This window comes from Halictus rubicundus, unplaced genomic scaffold (assembly GCF_050948215.1).
Source record: "Halictus rubicundus isolate RS-2024b unplaced genomic scaffold, iyHalRubi1_principal scaffold0264, whole genome shotgun sequence".
Classification (NCBI taxonomy): domain Eukaryota; kingdom Metazoa; phylum Arthropoda; class Insecta; order Hymenoptera; family Halictidae; genus Halictus; species Halictus rubicundus.
This window is the reverse complement of record NW_027488805.1, coordinates 42,913-50,462: the sequence shown is the minus strand read 5'-3', so window position 1 is coordinate 50,462 and position 7,550 is coordinate 42,913.

Sequence of the window (7,550 nt, the reverse complement as noted above, 5' to 3'; positions counted from 1 at the left end):
TGCCGTATTGGTAGTTTTTTGGAGGCTGCGGATTCTCCGAGTATTGTTTTCGCCAATGCTTTTTATTTGCATTGCTCATAGCAAATATTTCTTCCTTCTTTGATCCACAAGGTTTTCCCGTGTTAAGAGAACTCGTTGCGTTTTTCTCTGCTGATTCATGTGACGTTGCTTCTTTGTAGGCTTCGTTAAACGTCAGTGAACTTTTCTTGAATAGCTCAACTTTTGTTTCGTGATCTCTTAAGCCACATACGAACTGATCCCTTAGTGCGACTTCGATTTCTTTAAAGTTGCAGTTTAGTGCTAATTTTTTCGATCTCGCTGCAAATTCCGCTACCGTGTCCGTTTCAGCTTGCTTGGCTTGATTAAAATTGAATCGTTCCATAACTTCGGACGGTTTTGAATTTAAGTGCTCGTTCATGATCTCAACTATTTGATCATAACTTTTTGTGTTTATTTTAGCCGGAGCGACCAGCTGTTTGATGAGCTTGAACGCTTCCGTGTCCACACGCACCAACAACTGCGCCGCCTTCTTTTCAGGCTTTGTGTCGCGTGCTATGAATAACTGTTCTAATTGTTCTTATGCAGGCGGAATTCTACTTTTATACCGTCAGTCATTTCACTTTCCTCTAGCGTACTTTTAGCACTCAATTCTTTACTAATTCCAATTTTCTTTCTGATCAATTCTCGTAATTTTTCTCGTAACGTATTGAAATTTTCACCTTCCTCAACTTGAACGTTACGTTCTTGCAGTTCACTTAACAACTGTTTCTTGTTTAGCGTTTGCACCCAGCTTAAGGTTCCTTTATTCGGCATTAACACTTATGCTTTAAAGTGATACAAAATACACTTTCTTTACTCGTGCGAGCACCTTCCTACTCGCGTTCTCGCTGTATTACGCGACACCTTGCTGCCACGCCCACGTGGCAGATTTCTAACCTGACTAATTTTGAACACGTTGATCCGTGATTATCTCGTGCATCCTCGTCGCCATTGTGGTGTATTTAGGATCAGGTTAGGTGGCCTGCCGCGACGTGCGAGTATAATGTGATATTTATTGAAATTAACACAAGTTACTTATAAAAGGTACTTTCACCTGCCGGCCATGTGGTCTCGACTGCGCACGCTAGTCGCGCACGTATTGTGTGTGCGTAATTAGTCGCTATTCGGGCAAGGCCGAGACCACATGGCCGGCAGGTGAAAATACCTTTTATAAGTAACTTGTGTTAATTTCAATAAATATCACATTATACTCGCACGTCGCGGCAGGCCACCTAACCTGATCCTAAATACACCACAGTAAGTTTTCTCGACTCCCAAGTGACCCGCTTGCTCCTCGTCGTGAGCCTCTCGCAAAATTTCGGTAACGCGGTCCTCGGGTATTACGAGCTTCCACTCGTCGAGATCGCTTCCGAGCATTTCGGTGATCAAGGGATCGTTTCTTCGGTAATATAGTTGCCCCTCTCGGATCGCCCACCCGGGGTGCCCCTTCGGGTCGCCCTCTACCGCGCGAAATTTTTCTTCGTACCATCCCACTTTAGCCGCGGCGACGATCGGTAATTCCCCTTCCCCTTCAGTCACGACCTCGTACATGCGCGAAAGTGCATCCGGCACGTGTTTTAGTGCGCCCTGTCGATACGCGATCGCGAAATCGTACTCCAACAATTGCAATGCCCAGCGCGCCAGCCTCCCCGAAGGATTCTTCAGGGTCCGCAACCAACGTAGACTATGGTGGTCGGTAATTACCGTGAAGTGGTAACCTTCTAAGTATGGACGGAACTTCTGTACGGCCCAGACGATCGCGAGGCATTCCAATTCGGTAGCGGAGTATTTTCGCTCGGCCTCGGTTAAAGCTCGGCTCGCGAACGCGATAACCCTTTCCACCCCCTCGATTTCCTGGGCCAGGACGGCCCCCAGCCCTACGGTGCTCGCATCGGTCTGGAGGACGAACGGAATATCGAAATGTGGGCAAGCAAGGGTCGGGGCAGTCGCGATTAATTCTCGAACTTTTTCGAAGGCGGATTGTTGGCCGTTTTCCCATCTCCACGCCTGTCCTTTCCGAAGCAGGATGTTTAGCGGCTCCGCGACTGTAGCGAAGTCCGGGATGAATCTTCGATACCAGGAAGCCATGCCGAGAAATCGCCGCAGTTGTCGTATATTCCGCGGGGCGGGAAAGGACAGGACCGGCGCGACCTTTTCGACGTCGACTTTCAACCCCTCCCTACTCACCACGAACCCGAGATAACGTACCCCTTCCCGACAAAATTCGCATTTTTCCGGGTTTACGAGCAATCCCGCGGATTTAATCCGTTCGAAAATCTTCGCGAGCCACGCGAGATGATCTTCGAAGGTCGTGGTCGCGATAATAATATCGGCCAAATACGCGAATGCATTCGGCTCCATTTCCGGACCGATAAGTCGATCTAATAACCGTTGAAACGTCGCGGGAGCTCCCGTGAGCCCGTACGGCATCCTTTTGAATTGGAATAACCCTTTACCCGGAACGGTAAATGCGGTAATCGGTTTACTTGCGTTTTCGAGCGGGATCTGGAAGTACGCCTGGCTCAAATCGAGGGTGGAAATGTATCGCGCGGCTCGTAATTTATCGAGAATGCTTGACATAATCGGGAGCGGGTACGCGTCTTTCTTGGAAACCTCGTTGACTTTCCGAAAATCTAAACTGTTCAAGACGCGCGCCAAAACAGCAGCCGCCGCGCGTACCAGTGGCGAGCGCTGTGCCGCGACCAATTGCGATAACTGACGGCCGCGCATCCTGCCGATCGATCTAATTATTGGCTGACGGACGATCTAGATCTTTCGACAAGGAAGTCGTTTTTTACCAGCTCGTCAGTCAATAAATAGCGCAGCCGCATGGCCGTCTCTCTCTCTTGTATCCAGCCTTCTTTCTCGAACATTGTCTCCAATATTCTTTCGTGAACATCGTCTCTTGTATTCGTAAGTGCGGCAAAGCGAGTAGGCCACTTGAAATAAAGTAATCTTTATTACGGATTCGGCGTCCAACAATAACTAGTACATTCTCAATTCTATAATTACTTAATTGTTCCATTCGCGTGAACAAAAGGAGAGGGAAAAATCGGAAAGAGAGGTAGAGGGGATAAAAACGGAAAGGCAGATATGGCAGCTGATAAGGAAGGAAAGGAGGAGAGGGTCACGGGTGGATGAGAGAATAAGGATGGAAGAGTGGGATAAACATTTTATGCAGCTATTGAGGGGTGGGGGGTGTAGAGTGGAGGGTGAGGAAGGGAGAGACAAAAAGGAGAGAGGAGGATGAAGAAGAGGAAATAGAAAGGGGAGAGATCAGCAGGGTAGTAAAAGGTTTGAAAGAGGGAAAAGCGGCAGGGGGGATGGGATACCGAACGAGGTGTGGAAATATGGAGGGGAAGAAGTGGAGGAGTGGCTGTGGAGGGTGTGCAATAAGGTATGGAGGGGGGAAGGATGGCCGGATGACTGGACGGAGGGTGTAGTAATACCAATACCAAAGAAAAGGGAAAGTAGAAAGGTGGGAGATTACAGAGGGGTAACGTCAACACAAACGGCGTACAAGGTATATGCAGCGGTTTTGGCGGAGAGGATAAGAAAAGAAGTGGAGGGGAAGGGGATACTGCCAGATAGCCAGACGGGCTTCAGGAAAGGATTGGGATGTGTGGATAACGTATTTGTGCTCAATCATATAGTGAATAGGCAGGTGAGGAGGAAGCAGAGTAGGTTGGTTGTGATGTTTGTGGATTTGAAAGCGGCGTTTGATTCAGTGGACAGGGATATATTGGTGGGGGAGATGAGAAAAAAGGGGGTGAGGGAAGGATTGGTAGGGAGATGTGAGGAGATTCTAAGGGAAACGAGAGGCAAGGTGTGAGTAGGGGACGAGGAAGGGGAAATGTTTTGGACAGCAAGAGGAGTGAGGCAGGGGTGCCCGCTGAGCCCTATGCTGTTCATGTTATTATTGGCGGACATAGACGAGGTACTGGAAAGGGGTAAAAGTGGGAGGAAGGAGAATATACACATTAGCGTGCACGGATGATATAGCGATGCTGGCGGAGGAGGAGGAAGGGATGACAGGGATGATAGGGGTGCTAGAGCGTTATTTGGATAAGAAGAGACTACAGCTTAATGCAGAAAAGTCAAAGATGATGAGGTGTAGGAGGGGAGGGGGATGGTGGAAGAAGGTAACGTGGAGGTGGAGAGGTAAGGTACTAGAGGAAGTCAGTCAGTATAGATACCTAGGTTATGTAATAAAGAGGGATGGTGGTCAGGAAGAGCAAGTGGCAGAAAGGATAAGGAAGGGAGCGACAGTGATGGGACATGTGTGGGGAATACGGAAGAGGAGATTTGGAAAGGACTGAGGTAGGAGGATTTGGCTTTTCGACAAATTAGTATGGCCGGTGATGAGCTATGGAGTGGAAATATGGGGGTGGAAGGAAAGGGAGGGTATGGAAAGGATGCAGGAGAGGTACCTGAAGTGGGTGTTAGGTGTAGAAAGGTGTACACCAGGGTACATGGTTAGAAAAGAACTGCAGAGAGAGCTATTGAGGGGAAGGGCGGGGTTAAGGGCATGGGGATATGAAAAGAAGTTAAGAGGGGGCAAAGGAGGGGAATTAGCGTGATTGTGCTGGGAGAGATGAGGGGGAGGGATAGGACGGGGTAGTAGGAGAAGGGTGGGAGAAGGAGAGACGAGACTTTTTTGAGGAGAGGGGCTGGACAGTACAGGAGGTGGAGGAAATGATAGAAGAGAAGAGAGAGGAGATAAGTGGGGAGCTGGTAAAAAGGGAGAAGGAAAGGCAGAGGGTGGAAAGGCGGGAGAGGATGAGGAACTCGAGATACAATAGATGGTATGGAATGGTAAAGGGGGGGAGGGTTCGCCGGGGTATTTGAAGAAAGGATGGGAGGAGAGTAGGTGGCAGAGGTTGGCAAGGTTTAGGTTAGGAAATGGCATGAGGGAGGGGAGATATTGGTTGAATGAAGAGGAGAGAGAATGTAGAATGTGTGGATGGGCGAGTGAGACATGGGAGCATGTGTGGGAAGAATGTCTGAGGATGGATGAGGAACGAGGATGGCTAGAGAGGATGTGGAAGGTGTTGGATGATGGGGGGGGAGAAGTGGATGAGGAGGGTGGAAGAATGGAGGGATGGGACAAATGAAGGACAGGGGTGAACGGGGAGCGACCGGAAGAGGAGCCCATTGGTTAGGGAAGGGGGGTCATAGGTGTAAATGTGTGTGTGAAAGGAGGGGGAGGGGAGATAGTTTAAGTTTCATCGGGTCTTTTATGTTTTTATTTTATGTTTATTTGTTTTTATGTTATTGATTTTTCAGATATAGTTTTATTTGGTTTCATTAAATTATTTATTATATTGTAATTAAATATGTGTCACTTTTCATTAATAATCTTCATTTACCTAAATAGTCGGCTAACTCTTGATTTAATGTACAGTAAAGAGCAAAACTAATTACACACTATTTGAAACAGCATAACTTTTTAAAAATTGGATCAAATGACTTGAATGTTTTTGAGAAGTTAGAAGGATTAGTTTATTAGACGAGGTGTCAAAAATTTTTGAAAAAAATTTGAATTGGTCGGAATCGCAAAAGAAATAGTAAAAGTTTGTAACAGACCTGGCTGCGCCAGGCCTGTTCCGAGCCGAACACGGCCGACGGATGCCGAGATCCGCCGGCACCCGCGAGCGCCCCTGCGATCCCCGCACCTCCAAACCGATCTTGGCGGGAACCGGAACCCGCCATGACGAAGTACCGCCGCGCCGGATACCGGGCGACGCCGGAAAACCCGTCCGCGAACCGCACCGCACCGCACCCCTCGCCTAGAAGACGAGAGAGACGAGCCGGAAAACGGCCTCTTTGGCTTTCCGCCACGCGTGAGTACGGACGTATGCGACGACGAGTACGAACCGCAACGAACGCGAACCGCCGAGACCCTGCCGAAGACCGCTCCGCCGCGACACCGAAGCCGCCGGAGAATAACACGCGTAGTCCGCGTACCGGGAAAACCGATCCTCGGTTACGAGAGTGCGCCGACGTGTGTCCGCCGACCACCGCACCGGCCACGCCGCAGCGTACCGGACATCCCGAAGCGCCGACCCGACCGCCGAGCGATCGAGACCGGACCCAGAGTGAGTACCTTACTTTCCCATTAACCCGGTACCTCCGCTCCCGCCCACACACCCACGGAGAGCGAACCACCCGCAGCCGGCCCCTCGCCGGCCGCCCTGGGGCACGGGCTCTCCGCCCGCCGAAGCTACCCTGGTCCGGATACGCCGCCGCGTACGGCCCCGACCTCGCCGTAACCTGAGGCACGAACCGCGACCGCCGACCGCCGAAACGCGAAGCCGGGACAGTGACGAACGTTCGAAATACTCGCGTCGTTAATCACCCGTGCCCGACCGTCCGCGACCCCGCCGTAACCCTCGCGTTATCCTGCGAGAACCCTGGCACGGCGAGCCAAATCCGGCCGCGAGGAAATCCGTTGTGACGAGATCCGCCGGGAAACGGACTCGTTACATGGCGCCCGAACAGGGACTTGTTTAACCACGTGGGACAGGCTGGATTACGCCCACGTGGGAATTTGTGAGGTTAAGTGTGCCGCGGAGTGAAGTGAACCGAACCGCGCGTGCGCCACCTAGTGCGAGCCCGCCGAAATAGTGCCGGTACACGCGCGCCGTCCAGTGTCGCCCGGCCGAAACACTACCGGTACACGCGCGCCGCCTGCCGCCGCCGCGACGAAGCAGGACCGCCGATCGAACGTCGGGCGGGCGCGAAAGTTTGAATCACAGCCGGGGGAAACCCACGTGGATGCCCCGAGGGCCACCCACGACGAGCCGTACCCGAAGAAACGCCGACGGACCACCATCCCCCGAGATACCGGACGACCGGAGACGACGGTGGGCCGACTGCATTAGCCGCCTGACGAACGATCTGTACGCGATAATGGAGCCCGGCGTACAGACCCGGAAAATGCTGTCCGCCGCCGCGACGGCCGAGAGACCGGACCCGCTCCGCAACATCGACCGGATCCGGAAGAGCGGTTGCACCACCGACGGGAAAGACCCGCATGCGTTCCTGGAACGCGTGGAAGACCTCCAGTTGACGTATGGGTTCCCAGACGAGGACATGCTCCGAGCCGCACCGTTAATGTTAAGCGGACGAGCGCAGGCCTGGTACCGGAACGAACGGGAGGAAATTGCCACCTGGGACGAGTTCAGGCAGGCATTCCTCCGGGCCCATGCGTCGCCGCAGACCCGCTCTCAGCACGAGCGTGCCGCCCGGGAAAGGAGACAGCGGGACGACGAGCCGTTCACGGACTTCGTGACGGATATTACCACGCTGATGCGACGAGCACAGGTGCCGCCGTCCGAGAGGCTCGACCTGCTACACGAGAACATGCGGGCGAAGTTTCAATATTTCATACCCCGGGGATCCGTGCCGGATGTGAGGACGCTCCGCGAGCGGGCGCAGGAACTCGAGCGTATCGAAGAACGGGAAAGACGGCCGCGCCGAACCCCGACCCACGCCGCCGCGACCGAGCA